The 22,359-nt window shown below is 34.3% G+C and overlaps 1 non-coding gene across 1 annotated transcript; it reads left to right on the forward strand.

Annotated features, from left to right (window-relative positions):
* The first annotated feature begins 1,806 nt into the window (after positions 1 to 1,806).
* On the forward strand, positions 1,807 to 1,970 carry LOC117283727. Its single transcript, XR_004514756.1, has one exon. It is a non-coding gene; the product is annotated as a U1 spliceosomal RNA (small nuclear RNA).
* The last annotated feature ends 20,389 nt before the right edge of the window (positions 1,971 to 22,359 follow it).

Raw genomic sequence — 22,359 nt, forward strand, 5'->3', positions numbered from 1 at the left:
ATACGCACATTATTCAATCTTTAAAAACGGAAATTTCAACTGATGTTACAACAGAGGTGAGCCTTGATATAAGTGAAACATAAAGAGACAACTGTTTTATGATTTCACTTTTGTGAGATAACTTAAAGTGATCAAATCATAGAGACAAACAGTTGAATGGTAATTTTTAGGGCCTGGAAAAAGGGGAATGGGAAGTTAATTTTTAATGGTGATATATTTTGACTTGTTTTTTCTCGTACCTGGGATCAAATTCATGACTTTGTGTTTGCCAGGTAGGGGCAACACCACTGAGCTACTACATCCCTGGTCCTAGACTTTGACTTTTACAAGATGAAGAGTTCTAGTGATATATGATTGTAATTTTGCTCAAAATGATAAAAACACATAGTACTACTAAACTGTATTATATGAATGGTCATAGGGATACATTTTACGTTATGTGTATTTTAGTGCAACTAAAATTTGGAAATTAAAAAATATAATTTCTGTTTGGTCTGCAATCAACTCCCACAGTTTCTTCTACTACCTTAAGTCAGGGACATTTCTCTAGTTATGCAACAGCAGAAAAGCCAGGAGGTAGGGTATAAGAGTTATAAAATATATTCGAGGAGGAAAATATACATGTTTATGCAGGAAAATTGATGAAAAAATGATGAGGTGAAGGAAAGTAAGACTGAATTTCAGACGTAGACTTAAATTATATTCTGAATTGTACAGAAATACACATTTGTTCCTGTGAGCTCTCAAAGTACATCATGTGTACAAAACTAGTATCTAGTCCATTCTCTCTTATTTTTATTTTGATCATATATAGATGCCTTCCCTGCTTGATGATAAAGATAAGCATGTTTTAGTTTTATTTTTTTGAGACAGGGTCTCACTTTATAATTCAGATTGGCATTGAACTCACTTTGCTCTCCAGTCTGGCTCCAACTTGCGGTGGTCCTCCTGAATCAACCTCCGGAGTGCTGGGATTACACGTGTGTATTGGCATTCCCATCTTAGCCATGTTGTATTAACCTTTGAAAGAAAAGAATGTTTTACTTATATCAACTCCCTAGAATATGATACACTATATTCCACATGGTTAAAAAACAAACAAACAAACAGAGGAATATTGCAAACTCTGCAAGACTGTTTGTCATGGCTGTCTTTGTTACTTCACTTTCTCCTGCTTGAGACACAATACCTCATATCAACACCTTAAAGGAGGAAATGTTTATTTTGGATCATGGTTGCAGTCCATGGACAGCAGGCTTTAAGGTAGAAATAGCATCTGGGAAAAAGATGCTCACATGGAAACCAGAAAGCAGAGGGAGCAGGGAGGAGCCTGGTAGGGGATAAATCATTACAGGCTATGCCCCAGTGACCCACCTCTTCCTATCCACCCCACCTCCTAAAAGCAAGTCAACCAGGTAGACCCACAATTCAGTCATCTTCCAAATGCCTTGTCTATGGTCCTCTGAGGTCTTTGCTCTTCAATAAATGACAGCAATGGCTGACATGGATAGGCCAAATAGGTCCAGGCAGTAAAGGTTATGGATGTTTACATGCATGACACAAATTAGAAAAGGTGCCCATTAGCAGCCAAACAGGAAAAATGGATGCTTCGGAATGATTTTACAATACGTTTTTCTAAATGTCTATTTTACGATGAAAGTATATACCTTTAAAGGGCCAGAGATTTAGCTCAGTGGTTCTACCTCCTGCTTTGCAAGCTCAAGGACCTGAGTTCGATCCCTGGTACAAAAAAAAAAAAATGTTAAAGTATATGCCTTTAAGCTTCTATTAAAAATAAACATTTAAATACTTACCTTACAGGGTAGATGCCATGATCACAGAGGTGGTTTTCCCAGGGTGAGGCGTATCCATTGCACTCCAGATGAGCTGACCTATGCGATTTCCCCGAATGTGAGAAACTCAACTGTATAATTTGTGGTAGTGGGGGACTGCGTTCACACTCTCCCCTGAAAAAATAAAAATGAAAATAAATATTTAAATTTGATGTTTAACATAATAAGACCAACCAAGTTATAGCATGAAAATAAAAGTAACAGGTAAGGTAGGGGGTGTAGTCTTAGTTGTGAGGAGGTAATCGTGGAAAAGATACTACAAGAGAATAAGAAGATACATGAGATTATTAAATGCAAAAAATGATGGGTTTTATCTGTCTATATTCTTTTATTTCTGATATTTTCATGATATCAAGTCTGGATTTGTAAAAAGGAACTTGGTGATAAAGGGAAAATTCCACACCCTAATTTTTCAAGTTAGAATAAGTTAAAGAATGTAAAATAATTTAAATATTTTGGGCTTTCAGGTAATGTAATGGACATTGCAGACACAAATTACAGAATGTCATCAGAGCGAAACCAATATAATTTCAGTTCTTCAATTAAGCAATTTCAAAGTCGGGCATACAATCCTGTTTGTTAAGTATGACCCAGCAAATTTAACCTGTTGCTTCAGAAAAAAAATTGCTTTTAGAATACTGTAAAAGCACTAATAAAGGAAGCTTATACATTAAAAAGTGTTTAAGGATGTTTTTTGCTCTCTGATCACCAATCTCAGGCTACTAGGTCTAAAACTCTTCACAGTCACGGTGGACTGTGTCTTGCAGAACACATTAAAGTCAGCAGCCAATACAGGACCCCATCACAGCAAATGTAAAGCTCATTCAGGATGGCGTTCTCCCATATGGCATTACGTTGGATAAATGGTGTAAGTACATTAATTGATTGTTCTGGTTTTGTGATGATGTTGACTGTTAACACATTGGTTCAGCCTTTAAGGAACTCATAATGATTTAAAGACTGGCCTAAGTAGAAAAAATAACAGACAAGTGATGGAAAATTGTATGCAACATTGTTATTCTACTATGCTTCTTTGCAGATCCCTTGTCTACTCTTACATTTACTTATTGTAAATAGATGACCACATTTTATGCGTAGGGTGGAGCCTAAGACACCTATGATTGAGAATATATATTTACTGAAGTCAAGGAGAGTGTGAGTGATTTTAAGCAAATTAGAGAATAAGAAAAAGTGACAATAGAATAACTCAATGTAAACAAAATATTCAGATATACACAGATGTTTGTAAAAGCATCATGAAGAGTTAGTAAGTCAATCATAATTTAGAAAAGCATATGAAAAGGTCAGAATGATATATGCAAAATGATATATGTAAATGAACATGCCACATTTGGAAATATGAAAGCTCCTAATATTGTTGGAAGACATTAGATAAAGCATTCGCAAGCTATAGATTTTAAAAGGCAATGTATGGCGTCTTTAGAAATTGGCACAATGTCTTTTTTAATAATAATCGCTGGAGAATATAGACTGTGGAAAGACATTTCTTATCATATGGTAAGCTTATTTCTCTGGCAGCACTGTGAAGGATTATTTAGTGTGTGAGATTATAAGTAAAGTGACTAGGTGAAAAGCTACCACATCTAGAAGAGGGGTGGAGAGAGAGACGATGAGGAATTTAAGTTAATATAACTTAAACATTGATGAATCATTACATTAAAGTGTTCAAATTGAAGGAGCCACTTTCAGATCAGTATTAATAGCTGGTTGGTTGATGATTATTGTGCTACTTAATGAAACTACTAGTGATAGGCAATTATTTTCACAATATATTAGTCTTGAAACATTTCTGTACTCATTACGGACATATCAATCTTATGTGATAAATCAATAACATTGATCCATTCAAACACACACAGTTTTTTAATTTAACTGATTATATAGAAACTAATGGTCTTGCAAGGGTTTTTTTTTAATAATGATGAGAAATGGTGGCTATAAAAGTACTTGAAATAATTTATAAATGGTTTGTATGCCCTCAGTGGCCATGATTGTCCAATGTAAATAAGGTTTTTAACTTAAATCTATTGAAAAGATGAAATATAAAATACTCCAACCCAAGATATCCACTATATTAAGCTTTATTGACTGTTTTACACACTATGTGAAGTCTCATTGAGGTGGGAGAAAACCACTTTTGTTTCTACATTGTATTGGAAATATGCACTTATATATGATTAGATCAAGTACAGCCGTCATAACAAAGATTATTGAACTAAATGGGAAAGTAGGGTGATTGTTAGAGTATTACAGTGAAATGGAAACCAAAGAATGAATGCATACCAAAGAATGTTGACAGATAGGAAGTCTGTGATTTATTTTCATACTTACAATTTTTACAATAAGAATGATGAATGAAAACATCCTCATTCTTAGCAAGGAGGTCACTGGACCTGCCAGCCTCATTATGAGTGGATGTAAAAGAAGTTTAACATTCTCAGAGTAAAACCTTGTAAAATGTTTCTTGTTTTAGAATGTTGAGGGAAAGAATATTTTCACTATGATGCCTCTAGCAAGTGCACCAAACTAACTCTATGGGTAGCAGGGCTTCAGCTGTTTGATGTATCCATAGAAAGCATGAAACTATTACAAAACATTGAAAGCGTTAGTTTTTATTTTATTTTGGGGTATAGCTGGAAAGTCAGCATGCCTTGAATTGATAAGATGTGCCTATTCTATTAGTACAATTGATTTTTATTCATTGTTTTAAAACAGTTGTTCAGGTATGATGAGTCTAACAGGTAAGGAGATGGTGAAGCTGGAGGCTACTTTGTTAACCACAACCCCTGAGATTCAGGCACAAATCACTCTGTGGCAAGCTGTGCAGTAGCCCTCTAGGTTAAGTCTGGAGTCAGTGGGAGCCCAGGGGAAAACTCAAGCAAGATCTTCACTGTGGTTTCCATGGTAAGGGTATAGAAAGGGAAGCCAGCAGGTTAGAATGAACTACTTGGAATAACCTGCCAACCAGGCAGGGCAGGGGAACAACCGCGGCAGAGGAATAGTGGCTCTTGTGCAAGATCTCAAGTGCTGGCTTTAGGTTGGCTGCCTTGCATGTGCTGGTGAGTTTTTTCTTATCTCAAGGAATTGGCAGGGTAGACTCTTGGAGCTCAGCAAGGTCCCAAATATCAAAGCACAGAAAAGCAGAGACTACAAAAATCCAAGACTAACATACTCATTGAGGCTAAAACCTCTGTATTTTTTACCCATGAAAGAGGAGAATAAAACAACAACAATAGAGTTTGTTCTAATAGCAGGCACCAAACTGTTCATCTCATTAACTACAAGAGACTTTGGGACCAGCATTAAACTTCTTGGTAAAGCAAAGGGAGCCTGGGCACCAGAAAATTTATAATTGTCTTGGCTTTATTTTCCAAATACTTTTTAAAAGCCTCATTTAAAAAACTGTAATTAAGATAAAGGAATATTCCTTTTTCTGCTCACTTAATGGAGTAAGAATGTTGGCTAGCATTTAAAATTATCTGGGAAAAAATGGAAACAAAGTCTTTGTAAATAAGGGAGGGTGGAGGGGGTGAAGAGAGGGCAGTGGTATGGGGAAAAAAATGAGAAACAAGAACTGTCAGGTAAAGGTACAAGAAAAAAGATAAATGCACTTAAGGAAAGAATAAGAAGGATAAATTCTGAAAAATAAAATAAAATTATCTGGGAGAATGAGCACTTAGAAAGAAATTGAGTTTGCCCCGTTTAACTTCAAGGGATGTAACCCATAAGCTGCTTACAGCAGATGGAAATCTGTTTTACTGTATAGCAAATAATAATCTATTACAATGGACTTCTCCAAAGGAAATTATGACAGGTTGTCTTCTTGCACCAACAGAATTGTCCACCCAAAGGTGAAGTACCACCTTGATTGAGGCTTTCCAGCTAAGACAGGCTGCATACTTGATGCTCAGGTTGGGATTCAGAGGATTGTTTTACATTTTTGGCAATGATGTTTGGTTTTACTACAAAATAACTAAGATGTATGAAAATAAGTTTTATTTATATCTAGTAAGTATTCTAAAACTGTACTGTATTTCAGATCAAGAATGTGACCAGCTGAGAAGGTCTGCGTTTAGATGAAGCAAAAGTTGTAGAATATAACCATCTGGCTATTCAACAAGGGTCTACTGGATTCCAAATTATATTTTTTTATATTATTATTTATTACAGGTATAAAATGATCAATGTTCATTACAGCATCTGCAATTATCCCTGTAAAACTAGAAGTTCACTTTTAAATGTACATTTTAATGTGGTAGTTCCTTAAATAAAAATAGTTTGGTAGTCCTAGGGTTTTCACATCATGAACATATATCTTAACAGTGCACATTACAATTACAACCTAATCCTGGAGTCAATTAATAAATTGGTTGAAATAGCAGTTTGATTAAAATCTCAGGTGCACTAATTCGCTTTTCTTGTGCCCTTTAATTAAGGCTTTAATAGAGTCTGCAATTGTTTGCAATTTTTTCTTTGTCTTAAATATTTGTACTGCTTTCCTTAAATTTCAAAATTTCTTCAATTCATCGTAGCACTAGAACCAGTACTTTAAAAAATCAAGTTATAATATAAATAAAATAGCCATTTTTCATTCAATAAGACCAACAAGAACTATATGCTTTTAAAATGTACATTTTAATTTAATTTGGAGAATATGTATTTAGTTTCTCTTATGGGACTTTGCTGCCCATTTAAAAACATTATTTGTGTAGAATAAGGTTGTATTCTGTGGTCATTTTCAACTAAAAATTATTTTTTATCTAATTAAATTTGAATATAACATATTGACATTCAAATTTATATTTTCTGTGTTGAAGCTTTAAAGTTAAGAGCAAAATATGAAACTAACTCATCTCATTTTTTACTATTTTCTACACTTTCAGTCTGTATAAAGCATTGTTTCAAAGTGCTTTATATAAGTGTGGCACTCTACTTCAAACACAAGCAAACAAGTATACAGACTTCAGTCTCAGGGTCTTTTTTTAAATAAATAGGTATTTCCACATTAAAAATGGAAAAAATCTCATTCTATTTAATTGATTTCAAAAAACAACTCCCCTCCCACCTACCCACAAAAATGTTCTTTCAGCGAATTGAGTCTGTTGCTAGGAAACATGTCAAAGATTAAATCAAGAAACCTCAAGAATGCTGTGAAAACATGTACCAGGCTACATATTAGACAGTACCAAAATAATATAAAAAAGAAGAAGAAGTAACATGGGAAAAAGATTATAAAACATGTAATTAGGCAAGGTATGAAATTAAACAATACAAAAATTAAAAATAAATATTTGTGTGTTTTGAGTCTTCTTTTGTAATACAAGAGATTAGAGTTAGGGAAATTCACCGATTTATTCTTGCATATTTTGGAAGTAAACTTATTTCAATACTGGTACAATAACAAAAAGCGATTGAAGAGCAACATTAAAAATTTCTTTTAGTGAAATATCTTCAAACACATTTAGACAACAATTTTTTAGATTTTCACAATTTCTGATGTAAAATTATATTTCATCTGAAATTATAAGATTTTTAACTTGTTATTTATTCATCATGTAAATACTTGGAAAATGAAAAAGTAGTAATTGCAATTTGATCTATTTATACAGGATCAAGTAGATATTTAGGTTATCATATTTTTAGAAGACAAATATTTATAGATGAAGTAATTTATAGATAAAGTAAAAATATATCTTGGGTTTATAGGCATTACCTGTCTCAAACCAATGAAATATTTATTATTTAATGATTTTGAACACTTCAAAAGAAGAAATTATAATTTCCTTAAAGATCGTACAGATAATGATGAAACTAGGTTTATAGAGTGAGAATGAGGAACCACTGAGACCAGACCATCAGAAAACAGAGATACCTTTTCCCTTTTCACTGGCACAGGTCTCCTCTTCTTTTTATACTAATCTTTCTCACCTTGTGCAATTTATTCTGGTGTAATGCTTTATTTTTTATCATTTCAGACTCTTCAAAGAACAATATTATGTTCTCCTATCTTGATATACTTTCCATGTGTCTATACCATTGCATTAGTCATATTAAATAATAAGAAAGTAAAAAAAAAATGCCATCTTTGAAATCACACTTCTTTGCTGAGAAATTATAGACTCAGGATAACTAGAGAAGCAAATATTTGGCCAAGCAGAATTTCTTAGAAGTAGATTTTAATTTGTGAAACATCCTCCAGAATTTACTAGCTATGTCCTTTGTAATATACTAACAACAAACATCATGTTAATTAATGTATGCCCATATGCAAATTGAGTATTTACAATCCAAATAACAAAAATGAAAAACAGTTCCAATTCAAAACATTTTGAATACCAACATCATGCTACAAATGGAAAATTCCACACTATGAAACTGTTTTATCTATAGTTCTGAAAAATATTATATAAAATTGCCTTCTGGCTATGTCTAAGGTGTATATGAATCATAAATAAATTTTATGTTTAGACTTTGATTTCAATTCTAAGACCTCAATTAAGTACATTCAAATATTTTAAAATCTTAAAAATCTAAAACCCAAAATATTTCTGATCTGAAGGATTTCAGATAGTAAGAAATGTGAAAATTGTAGTTCAGAAATGCTCTTTTCACATGATGTAAAATATATCTCCTATTATTATTAGGATATCTTTAGTCTTCCCTTAACAAAATTACATGGAGAAGAGTTATAAAATGAAGAAATGGGTAATTAGTTGGACTTAATTTCACTTACATTAATTTTCAGATAAGCACTTGGGTGACAAATTCAGACATTCTCTTGTCCTGAATCAACTCTATGCATAGACTGTCAATGCTAAATATCAAAAATTGTTATTTTAGGAGCAAAAGGAGCAGCACAAATACTAGTTGATTGAACCAAGGTAAGAAATATTTAGATAAAAACTCTTACTTTGCTTGATAAAACCAAATCTTGCAAAAAAAATCAGCTAAATTTACATCCAGTAATGAAAATTGGATTTGGTAGATGGAGGAAAAAGATTGAGAGTTACAAAAGTTGTATCTTTAGATACACTTTGAGAACAATGAGTAGCCTTTTGCTGCATGGAATGAAAACCTGGAACTGGCAGAAATACGGAAGATAACAGTGAGAGAGAAGACTCTGGGGAAGAGAGGGATGTTATTCCCTTGTCGAGGTGTTATGACTGGCTAGCCTCTCAAAGACAGGCTCTGTATCTGTTCAGATAAATGAAACTACACGGCTCCTTCCCCCATAACAAAACCACTAAGTACATCACCTTTAGAAAAGCCGAGCATCTGCTACTGTGTTCTCTTTGGCCAACTGAAATAAATATGAAACCTAATCTCCTGTGTTTTTCTATCAGGCATGTTAGAAGAATCTTATTTCCACCTTTACATAATTAAACTAAACTTTTAGTTCTGTTGATGGTTTCTTTTGCAGTGCAGAAGCTTTTTAGTAAGATGAGATCCCAGTTGTTGATTCCTTGTGCTAGTTTCTATGCTACTGAGGATTTGTTCATAAAGTGTTTTCCTATGCCAATGCCTTCAAGAGTTCTGCCTAACTTCCAGCAAATTTAGTGACTCTTTGTTAATACTTAAATCTTTAATCCACTTGGATTTTAGTTTAGTGCATGGTGAAAAATAAGGTTCTTGTTTTAATCTTTGGCAGGTTGAGATCCACGTTTTCCAACACCATTTATTAAAGAGGCTATCTTTCCTAACAGTGAGGATGGATGGCTCCTTTGTCAAAATTGAGGTACCTGAGTACATCTGGAGTTATTTCTGTATCTTCCAATCTGTTCCCCTGATCCTCAGGTCTGTTTCTTTACTGTTTTTATCACAGTGGCTTTGTAGTATAGTTTCAAATTGGGAATTTTTATACCCGCTGCCATGTCTCTGTTGCCTAGGATGGCTTTTGCTATTCTAGCTCTCCTCTGGTTCCAAATGGATTTTTGGATTATTTTTTCTAGTTCTATGAAATACACTGTTGGAATCTCAATTGTCATTGTATTGATCTGTATAGCAGCTTTGGTAGTATAGCCAATTTCTCTAGGTTGATTCTTCCTACCCAGCAGCAGGTGATATCTTTCTATTTTCTTATATCCTCTTCATTCTCTTTTTTCAGAGTGCTGTAGTTTTCAGTGTAGAGGTCTTTTGCTACTTTCATGAGATTGATTCCTAGATACTTCATTTTTTTGGGATGCAATTGTGAAAGGAATTGTTTCCCTCATTTCTCTCTCAGTGAGTCTGTTGTTTGTGTACAAGAAGGTTATTGATTTTTGAGTGCTGACCTTGTATCCAGCTACTCTGCTGAAAGTGTCAATAAAGTCTACAACCTGCAGTGTGGGAAAAATTTTTACCAGCTGCTCCTTAGACAAAGGACTATTATCTAGAATATATAAAGAACTCAAAAAAAATCAGCCACCACAAATATAAAGACCCAATTCAAAAATGGGCATCTGAAATGAACAGACATTTCTCAGACAAAGAAGTAAAAGCAGCAAGATAATATATGAAACAATCTTCCACATCACTGGTATTTGAGAGATGCAGATGAAAACAATACTGAGATTCCACCTCACCCCACAAAGAAAGTCTGAAATCAACCAATAACAAATGTTGGTGGGGTTGTGGGGAGAAAGGAACCCTACTCCACTGTTGTTGGAATGCAGACTGATGCAACCACTATGGAAATCAATATGGAAATACCTCAAAGAGCTGGGATGAGAGGTTCCATTTGACCCAGCCATAGCTCTCCTGAGTATCTTTCCAAAAGAACTAAAAGAATCATATCACAGTGATATATGCACACCCATGTTTATAGAGGCACAGTTTGTAATAGCTAAAACTTGGAAACAGCCCATTTGCCCATCAGTTGGAGACTGGATAAAAAAGATGTGTTTTTTATATAAAATGAATATTACTCAGCCACAAAGAATGAGAAATTAGAGTCATTCATAGGAAGATGGATGCATATTGAGGGCATACTCCTAAGTGAAATAAATAAGTCACACATGTGTAAATACCAAATAATTTCTCTGGTGTGAAAAACTGTAATAGTAGGTAAGATCCTAAAGCTATAATTGACAATGTGAAATAGAAAGAAAAAGGCTAAAGGTGTAGGGAAAGTGGGAAGGGTGGGGGAAAGGAAACAAGGGAAAAGAAAAAAGTGAGAAAATGAAAAAAATGGAAATAAAGTATTTTTAAATAGGGAAGGGAGGAGGGTGTGAAGGGAGGGCAGGGGTATTGGAGAAAAATGAGAACCAAGACCTGTCACATAAAGGTACAAGATCCCAGTGATGAATGTAACTGTACTGTGTACCTAAAATGTACCAATAAACTCAATGAAAACAAAATAAGTGGAACTGTCTTTTATTCCTCAATATGAAGATCATATTTTTTCTATATAGAAGAGACATAGTAAGAAAGTTTTCACATCTCCCCAAAGCAGCAACCCAGCTGAAAATAATACATCTGCTCTATTGTGGTTGGTCCTCATTTCTCAGGTGGACGGTGTAAAGAGGTTTCCAATCCAGGGCACTGCTTCAGCCCAGCCCGAAGAGGTCTGGCCATATTTTTAAACTATTAGTCTTTTTGAAACACAGGTTTGATCATGTCAATCTCCAGAACAAAATATTCATTTTTCATTACTATAAAAGTACAAACGCCTGAGCATGACATCCAAAATTTTGTGCAATCTGTTCATTTAGTCACTTTTTATTTGCATTTGCATATTTTTGTTTTCCTCTCCCCTACATTTGCCATGTTTTCCAGAAAAACTGACTCATACTTTAGAAAGTAACATGTTCTTAGTCACCACAATTGGAAAGAACCTTCACTCTTAGGAAGACATCTCATTCTGTCTTTTTCCAGTTAGCAGAAGTCAACCACTTGTGGTCAAAAATTTTGCTTTAAAGACATCTTCTGTGAAGGATATTTTCTCATTTGTCCTGGGAAACTGGTGCATCATTTATGTAATATACCCCCTCATCAAATTTTATTGTAGCAACATCCAGTTTTATATATGCATATATATATTCATATGTATTCATATATATATATATATTCATATATATGTGAAGTTATTTTCATTGTATTTTGTACAAGTATGAACTATAGAGCCCAACATGTGGAAAGCCCATAAACTTTACTTAAAACTGAGTAAATAAATGAATAAGACTCAATATTTATGAACATCCTAGTGCATCTTTTCCACATATTATGACGCTGATTCCAATTTATAAAGTTTTATGTACTTTAATCCTCTAAATAAGCCTGAACATTTGAAATGCTTTTCTTTGTAAAAATTTAAATACTCTTCTAGCCTATAAATTTATGTAGCTACAACTGTAACCCTACCTAGAACTAAACAATCAGTTATTTTAAAGTTGAGGACCAGTTTTAAAAACTTTTCCAGTTCCATTGAATGGTTCCCACACAGACCTCCTACCCTCTAGAGGTAAAAGACTTCAGATCACTAAGCACTTAGAATACATTTACTCTGAAACACATACTCAGATCTGTGCCTTTGATTACTGAGTTATACTATTTACAACAAATTTATTGAGAGAAACGATATTAGAAAAAATAATAATTTGTGGTTACTAAAATTTGATAGCTCTAAGTGCCAGTATCTTTTCCATTTCATAGTTAAACAAACAGCTGAAATGGCTATACATTTGCACTCCTCTCCTTACTATCAGTCTATTAATGATCTTTTACACCTACATATAAAAAGAGTTGTCTGTCTTATTTACATTTTATAAAATATTTTAAAAACTAATTTTGTTTAATTTAAATTTATTTTAAATGATACTTAAGAACATAAAAGCTTACATATGGGATACCATGTGATATTTCCATAATTATTACATTCTGTCAAGTATTAATTAGAGAAAACAAATATACCTTCTCAGATATTCAGCATTTATTTTTAGAGAAACACTCATAATCCTTTTTTTGTTTTTTGAATATGTTGTGCATCATCATTATTATTACTACTGTGCCCTGGTATTTTTACTTCTACCTATAACTTGGTACTGATTATTCAGTTTTTCTCCATCTCTCTCTCCATACCACGCTCCGAGCTTTTGGTCCCCTCCATTCTGTTTTTCACCTCAGATAAAATAAACTCTTCTTATATTCTACATATGAGTAAAATTGTTAGGTCTTGTACATCACTTATATCATTTAACATAATAATCTCCAGTTTCAGTTGAGTTCTTGTGAATGAAGGTATTTCAGTTTTTTTATGGTTGAATAGTATTCTACTGTCTGTACGAACCACATTTTATTTATGTGTTGATCAGCCAATGGACTATCATATTATTTCCATCTCTTGACTATTGTGAACAGAGTTATGATAGATAAGATTGAACGTATCTGTTCAATGTACAAGTATAATTCTGTTTGCATATATCCAGAGTGCTGCTATTGCTGGATTATATGATAGCGTTATTAAAAAATGTCTTAAATAACCTTCATAAACTTATATTCCCACCAACAATGTGTAAGTTTCTCTTTTTTAAATTTCTTTTCCAGCTTTCATTATTTTTTGTCTTTTTTATGCTAGCCATTCTTACAGAGAAGATGTAACATTGTGGTTTTAGATATGAAAAGATTTTGAGGTCTCATATTAATGTGATATTTTACTTTTCAAGTATTCAACTGAAAAAATCTCCTCTTAACGCAATCTGTTGTATCCTGTAAATGCAAAGTATTGATTATTTAATTTTCCCCATTCAGAAATATAAAAATAGAATTTTGTTCTTACTATTTATAGAGTGGGCTGCTGATTTCCCTAACACTTACTGCGTTCTTCAACCTTATCTTTTCTCTAGGTGAAGATTTAGTGAATAAATTCTGAATAAGATGTTTGCTGAAAATACTGTTTGCCATTTGTTGTAATGAAAATTCAATAGGTATGTTTATCTTTACCCTCTGTCAGCAAAGAAACCGGTAGAAGGCTCTCGTCACCAACAGGTTTGAGTCCAACTATTATGTGTTGCACTGTAATCAGAGTGTCACCGGAAAAAGAAAAGGAAGTATTTTCTCCTCTTCAGATACCTTATATTTTTATTTGTTCAACCTATGATCCTTCAGCTTCCCTTTCTCACCTCTAATTTATAGTGTCTCATGTTTTTAAAAGTAAAATAAAGCATGCTTTTAAGTGAATACATTATTTTGGATATTATAAAGACCTTGATTAGTCAAGGGGATCATACATTACTTTAAGTGTTCTTGGAAAGGATGACAATGTGAGTGTTTTCTTTTTAAAATACATTTATTCAACCGTTAATTTATGCATTAGATAGTTTCAGGGCATCTATTCTGTGTGCATTGCAGAAGAGTTTATTTTCACGGTGCTTAGACACTGAATCAAATAATTGAATAAAAACATTTAATTATCCAAGGGAGATTTTTCATTTTGCTGTATATTACCTAGATCACCCTCTACAAGTGAATAAAATTCTAGGCAATATTTAGTATTCTAAATAAGGATAAACATGCTTGTGTTTCAAATGATGTGCTCTACATAAATGATTTTTTTTTTTGGCTTCTGCATTGTAGACACCATCAAGTTTGAAAATTGTAAAAAAAAAAAAAAAAAAAAAAAAAAAAAAAGGTCAATTTCTGTCCTATTTCACATTGTCAATTATACCATTAGGATCTTATGTACCATTAGTTTTTCTCTCCAGGGAAGCTATTCTGTATTTACATGTTTGATGTATTTATTTCACTCAGGAGTATATCAATATGTATCCATTTTCCTATGATGACTCCAATTTCTCATTCTTTATGGCTGAGTAGTATTCCATTTTATAGTAAAACCATATCTTCTTTATCCAGTTTCCAACTGATGGGCCAATGGGCTATTTCCAAGTTTGAGCTATTACAAACTGTGCCACTATAAATATAGGTGCACATACATCACTGTGGTATGATTCTTTTAGTTCTTTTGGAAAGATACTCAGGAGAGCTATGGCTGGGTCAAATGGAACCTCTAATCCTAGTTCTTTGAGGTATCTCCATATTGATTTCCATAGTGGTTGCACCAGTCTGCACTCCCACCAACAGTGGAGTAGGGTTCCTTTCTCCCCACAACCCCACCAACATTTGCTATTGGTTGATTTCTTGATAGCAGCCATTTTTTGTGGGGTGACGTGGAATCTCATTGTTGTTCTCATCTGTATCTCTCAAATGACCAGTGATGTGGAAGATTGTTTCATATATTAACTTGCTGCTTTCACTTCTTTGTCTGAGAAATGTCTGTTCATTTCAGATGCCCATTTTTGAATTGGGTCTTTATATTTGGGGTGGCTGATTTTTTTTGAGTTCTTTATATATTCTAGATAATAGTACTTTATAAAGGAAAAATATAAGAGAATGAAAAAGAGGAGAACCAAGACCTGTCATGTAAAGGTACATGATCCGAATAATGAACGTAATTGTACTGTACACCTTAAATGTACCAATAAACTCAATAAAAGGACAAAATAAAATGAAAAAATGGAATTAAATTACTTGTATATAGGGAAGGGATGAGGGGGTGAAGGGAGGGCATGGGAAAGGGGAAAAAAAATGAGAACAAAGACCTGTCGTGTAAGTGTGTAAGATCCCAAGGATGAATGTAACTGTATTTTATATGTAAAATTTACATATAAACTCAAAAAAAGAGAGAGAAAAAAAAGTCCAGAGGTGGCAAGTTGCTAAAGAAGAAAGGTAGTAATGTCCCTAATACCTTAAAAGTAATCCAATCATATAAGGAAGTGTTTTCTGATTTGTGTCTGTGTGTATGTGTGTGTGTTACACATCACAATAAATTTTCTAATCACTCATTTAAAAAGTACAAATTCCTCTGGCAAGATGATGGAGAAAGGAAAGTCTTATATGTAGAGACTTGAAATGTAAAGTAGTATAGGCAGTACCATAAAACAGTGTGGATGTTGCTTTAAAAAGTAGAAATAGAACTACCATGTGATCCAGCAATACCGGTGCTAGATATATATTCAAAGAAATTGAAATCAGTGAACCTAAGAGTATTTACACTGGCATGCTTAATTCAGCATGGTTTGCAAAGGAATCAAGAAAGACAAATAGCTCATCTTTTCATTTATATGTTGAAGCTAAAGTCGATATAAAGGAAAGTAAACAACAGTATAGTGGTTACCACAGTCTGGGAAAGGTCTGGGTGAAGAAAGGCTAGAAAGAATGTGGTTATGGGTACAGGAGCGAAGTCGGGTAGGAGGAATAAATTATAATATCCTTTAGAACAGGAGGAAAACTGCACTTGAAAAGAAGGAATGATTTCAAAATAATTCAGAGAGGATTTTGACTGTTCACAAATCAAACAAATGATGTATGTCTGATGGGATAGATGTCCCAATTACCCTTACCTGATGATGAACATTGGATTCATTTATTGAAATAACATACTGTATTTAATTAAAATGTATAATTGCTGTACATAAACAAAAATAAAATCTATGTCAAAAACTGAAAAAAACTAAAATTCCATAAACAAAACCTTATAAAAGTCTCATTTTTTCTGACTCCGAACCACGTTTCTCCCATTCTCAAATGTATTCACCTGCTTCAGTGTCACTTTGGATCCATCTGTGTGCTCCAAAAATGAGCTTAAATCATTCCGCAGCAATCTCAAAAGTACGACTGTATATTTCCAAGCAGAAATTATTACACATCAAATAAGAAGTCTTATCAATCAAGTCGTGCTCTGGTTTATTGCCAGTATAATTTTGGACATATGGATTAACTATAAAAATATTTTTCTGTGCTTTTAATTTTGGGGGACCATGTAATTTCACGAAATTGCTCTAAACCTAAGTGAATTAAACATGCGGTGAATGGTAGCTGGTGTTTTAATTATTTCTGAAGTCATTTTAATATCTAGGGCTGGGATAGCACGCACTCGCTTCTCTCCTGGTGGCTTGACAATGCCTATTTGTTTGGCACCTCTTCTCCAGCTCACTTAGTGTGGGCACGTTGATTTTCCGTCTACCTTGCTTCCACCGGTCTTACTCTGGCATGACTTTCACAGAATTGCCGTTCTTGCCATTTGATCAACAATTTTCCTCTGGGAGTTGCTGCACTCTTACATGGCTCTGGTTGTTTGGTTACAATTAATTTAACAATAGAAATCAGATTCATGTTTAATGCTTTACTTAAAAAATGTAATTACTTTGATCTTACAGTCTTTGCTTCAGATAATTTGGGCATGGTGGTAAGGACAGATTTATAAATCTAGAAAACTATTTCACCTACTGTGCCTAGTGAGAATTTTATTCCTAATTTGTTAAATTAACTATTAAAATATTCCTTAAGTATAGTTAAAAGGAATAAGAAATAAGTCAGCATCAGGAAATTGGATGTTTAATTTTTATTCCTTCATATATTCTTTAGCAATGTATTTTAGTAACATTTTTGGCTGAAAGGATTTAACTTTCTTCTTTATCCTACTACTTTTAAAATTACATATTGCACTTAAATAAGACATAATTGATTTATATTATGTAAAATGTGTAGTAAATGAACTCAGTTTTTCTTTTTGTATTAAACAAGAGAGATATGAATTTTATAGACAAGAGAAAAGACACAGGAAAAGTGAAAATCTTTAACTTGTGGTCTATTGTACCTTTAAAAATGTCTTGTATTTCATTCAAAAAAATAAGGCAGGGACCTGGGCCCATGAGAAATGTGAACAGAGTTGTGGCTTGACACGCAATTCATCCTGACTGATTGGTGACTTCATTGCTGGCAGTTTGGTTGCTGTTTTCCAGTTGCCCACAATCTGCTCGTCCAGCCATCCAAGGGAGGCTGCTGAAGTCTGCTGTCTCCTTTCTCATTCCCATCTGCTGTTTTTATTTTTGTTCTCTAATTATGAAATTAGACTCACGAAAAAGGAAAGTTTTTGCAGTGTGATACAATCACAGTGAGTTTTTCATCATCGTATAAAAGGCTGGTTAGTCTTGAGCCATAGCATTGGACAAATAACGTGTCTGTATGGATAACAGGATTCAGTGAGATAACATAATTAATAAAAAATTAAAACGGAATGTAATTCGTAAAATAAAAATATAATCATCTTTAGACTTTATAAATTATCAAATTAGTTGCAGTGCCCTTACAGTAGCTTCCCTCCCCCAATCCGTGGAGAATAAATTCCAAAAAACCCCCAGAGGATACTTGATAATTGCAAGAGGTATCAAGACTTATAACTATTTATCCTGTGTTTTCCTTTACAATGATACCTATGATCAAGTTTAATTTGTAAATAAGACACAGTAAGAGACTAACGGTTTTAACGTCTCAAGTAATTTCTGTATATTTCAGTCCAGAATCACCTCTCACTCCATAATTATTCCCTACCTAGATTTTGGGGCGTGATGTCCATTGTTTTGGTGTATCTTCCTAAAGCTTTTGTGGAGCCTGATATTTTCCAATGAGATATGTTGCTTTCAACTGGAACACTTTTTATGTTCATGTCTCCCACGCACAATTTTCATCTTTTCATCTCCACTAAGCACTTAACACACTCTGGTCATAACATTAGCAGTTGGAGGTGTGAAAGAAAAACTAGTGCAGTTTTCTTCATAACTTCACAGATAGAAGTTCTGTTCTTATAGGAGATCTTTGCAACTTCAGTGTTTGAAAAGAAGAACTTTATGGCTTCTTTTTTCCCCTTTTATTGAGTTTATTGGTACATTATAGGTATACAGTACAGTTACATTCATTATTGGGATCTTGTACCTTTACATGATGGGTCTTGGTTCTTATTTTTTCCCCTTGTCCCTGACCTCCCTTCACCCCCTCCTCCTCTCCCCATTTACAAACACTATATTTCCATTTTCTCATATTTTCTCCCTTATTACCTTTCCCTACCCTTCCCACTTTCCCTACACCTTTAGGCTTCTTTTTATCACATCTGAATTTGCCAGAATCACCACTTCTGCACTATGGGCTGATTATTAAGTAACAAAAGTGTTGCTTAAACAGCACTGTGCTGTGGGCTGGTGGTATATACAGTGTGGTTATGCTGGAAAATGGAGTGATTTGGGTCCTTACAGGAAGAAAGAGGGAGTCTTTGAGATTTCATAACCCTAGAACCTTCACAATGCAGTGATCTCATTCACAGTCCAGAGTTTTTTTTTTGTTTGTTGCTAAGAGAGACGATTATTTTTGTTTGGCCATATATTCTTCTTTTGTCTCATTCAGTTTATTGGTACATTTTAGGTATACAGTACAGTTACATTCATCATTGGGATCTTTTACCTTTACATGACAGGTCTTGGTTCTCATTTTTTCACCTTACCCCTGCTCTCCCTTCACCCCTCCTCCCTTACTTATATACAAATACTTTATTTCCATTTTTTCATTTTCTCATAATTTTTTTCCTTTTCCCTATTTCCTTTCCCTTACCATTCCCATTTCCCCTACACCTTTAGCCCTTTTCTTCCTATTTCACATTGTTAATTATACCATTAAGATCTTATGTACAATTACAGTTTTTCACATCAAAGAAACTATTTGGTATTTACACATGTGGCCATATATTCTGAGGGGCAGAATTCCATAATGAACTTAGTCTAGAAGTATGAAATGCTGAGAACAATTTAATAATTATGAATTGCTATTTTCTGGAATTTTTCACTTTCACTCATTCACTCATAGGTGGGGATGGGGAGGTGACTGGATCGTTGAGGTGATACCAGTCAGTAGATTAGTCCACTGACAAGGTTATAGCTAAATGACCCTTGGGGAGGTGCAGCCTGGTTGCAGGAGGTGGCTCACTGGGGCTGTGTCCTGGCAGAGTCTCCCTCCCTAGTAGCCTGATCGCTCTCTGAGCCCTGATTGCCATGCAATGAGCAAGTCTCCTCTGCCATCCCTCTTTGCCTTGCCGCTCTTCCTTAGCCTGTAACAACGAACTGAAATCTCTAGAAACTGAGCCAAAGTAAACTTTTCCTTCTTTCAGTTGTGTGTGTCTAGTATCTTGTCTGAACAACCAGAAAGTAACTAAGACAGACAATAATTACAGATAACTAAAGCTGTGGAGCCAAAACTGTAGACGAGAAGAAATACTACAAATATAGACCATTGCTTATTCAGAAATTTTAAAACTATTTTTGTCCTAATTGCCATCCCTTTCAAAGAGGCAAATTGTTATAACTGTAAATTACTCCCTCTGCCCCGTCTTTCTCACCCTCTGTTTCTCTCACACTTATTAAGAACAATGATAGGGATAATTCTAGTAAATTCTGGCGCCTTCTGCTCTTGCCCATATCCTCATATAATGATAGGCAGGCAAGCCATGAAGTCATATTAATTAACATTTTCGTGTTATATTCAGCCCTCAAGAATACTGAAGGATAAGGCCAGGGATTTAGCTCAGTGGTTCTTCTGTCTACCTCGCAAGCACAAGGACCCTAGTTCAATCTCCGGTACCAAAAACAAACAAACAAACAAACAAAAGACTATTGGAGGATTCACAAATCAGCACAGGACTGATGGGGAGCATTCTAGTCCCCTCCATGTGAGTACATTCAGCAGGTGCTGAAGTCTCCACCTGCCAGGCTCTGTTTCCAGGAGGTGCCGCGGTTTTCTGTAACCCTCCGCTTTCTTTCTGCCCTCTCCTTATCCCTTATTAAATAACTCTATTCTCTGCTGAGCTCTCCCTTCTTTTCTTTGTGATCTTTTCTTTGTGTTCCACTCCACACTCTGATTCATGTGAGTACTTCTGAAGAAAAGCAGCCTAATAGAAAATATTAATACCTGACACAGTGGTAGGACTCAAAACTGGATGGATGCATCCAAGTGGATGGGGCACAGAATTGCATGTAGTTAAGAGCAATCACAAGAAAATTAATCTTATTATTCACATTTGCATATTGCAAAGGTATACACACTAGGGAAAAACCGAAACAAAACTTTGGTTTCCTATTCTCAGGAAGGAAAAAAAATCAACTTCTCACCCCAGAACTTTCTCAATATAGTGGATATTGTGATCTCATTTTTAATCCAGAGTCTCTTTTTCCTCATTCTATTTGTCGCTAAGAGAGGTAAATATTGTTGGGCCAAATGTTCTAATGGGTGTTCAGTAGGTAACAATGAACTGACACTAAAAATCTGACTTGAGGAGAACATAACCTATCCGAACAGGAAAAAAAAATGCAATAGCTGAGAAGTGGAAATAGCAGACAGACAGACCTAGTGGGGAAGTGGTAAAATTGGGAGAAAGATGGAAACACTGTTTTTAAGGAGGGATGACAAGGCAAGTGAGAAAAACTCAGGCTGAGTAACTGAGCAAAGCTCTTGGGAGAAAGGTGTATTCTGTTCTGTATAATGTTTTCTGTGTCCCCAGTGCATTTTTAAGCTTTTTTTTTCTTTTTATTGAGGTTCTTGGTACAATCTAGGTATACAATACAATTACATTCATCATTGGAATTCTGTACCTTTACACAATAGGTCTTGATTCTCATTTTTCCCCTTTTCCCTGCCCTCCCTTCACCCCCTCCTCTCCTCCCCATTTACAAACACTTTATTTCCATTTTTTCAGTTTCTCATATTTTTTTCTCTCCCTTATTACCTTTCCCCCACTCTTCCCACTTTCCTTACACCTTTAGCCCTTTACTTCCTATTTCACATTATTAATTATCTCATTAGGATCCTGTGTACTATTATAGTTTTTCACACCAAAGAAACTATTCAGTATTTCAGTTAAAGAAATCTCTGTATGAACATTAAAAATAGGGAATCCTAAAATAAAACTAAAAAGGAAAGTAAAAGAGAAAAGGCAATGATGTAATATCAATCTGGCTCTAGAAAAATTCAAAACAGAAGTAATTTCCCAGATAACCATAGAGATAGTGAGCTAAATGGAAGTCGTGATTCGAGACTCTAGACCAGAAACTGACAAAAAAAATAGATGAGCTATTTTCTATAGAAGCCATGAAGGCCCAGCATAAGAAAGAAATGGAAAAAATAAATGCCCAAAATAGGAAAGAAATGGAATCCATAAAACAGATTCAAAAGATATCCAGGAGATTAAACACTCTATTGAAAGTGTACGCAACAGAATAAAAGAATGCAAAGATAGGCTCTCAGATATAGAAGATAAGATTGCAGTCAGTGACCATGAAAAGAGAGGTCTCTTAAAAACAGTAAGAGATCATGAGAAATCGATCCAACAACTCCTAGATGATGCAAAGAAGAATAACAGAAGACTGATAGGCATACATGAAGTAGCAGGAGAAAATACAAATGACTTGAAAAAGCTGTTTGCAGAATTAATGACAGAAAACTTCCCAAGCAGAGGGGAATAATTTGACATTCAGATAACTGAGGCTTCTAGGATCCCAACTAGCTACAATAAAAAAAATCTACACCTAGACATATAATAATCAAGATCCCAGAAACCCAACAGAACAAAATACTACAAGCAGTAAGAGAAAAGAAACAAATCACATACAAAGGAAAGCCCATCAGAATCACA

Source organism: Fukomys damarensis, unplaced genomic scaffold, assembly GCF_012274545.1.
Source record: "Fukomys damarensis isolate Sample0158 unplaced genomic scaffold, DMR_v1.0_HiC HiC_scaffold_29, whole genome shotgun sequence".
NCBI classification, from domain to species: domain Eukaryota; kingdom Metazoa; phylum Chordata; class Mammalia; order Rodentia; family Bathyergidae; genus Fukomys; species Fukomys damarensis.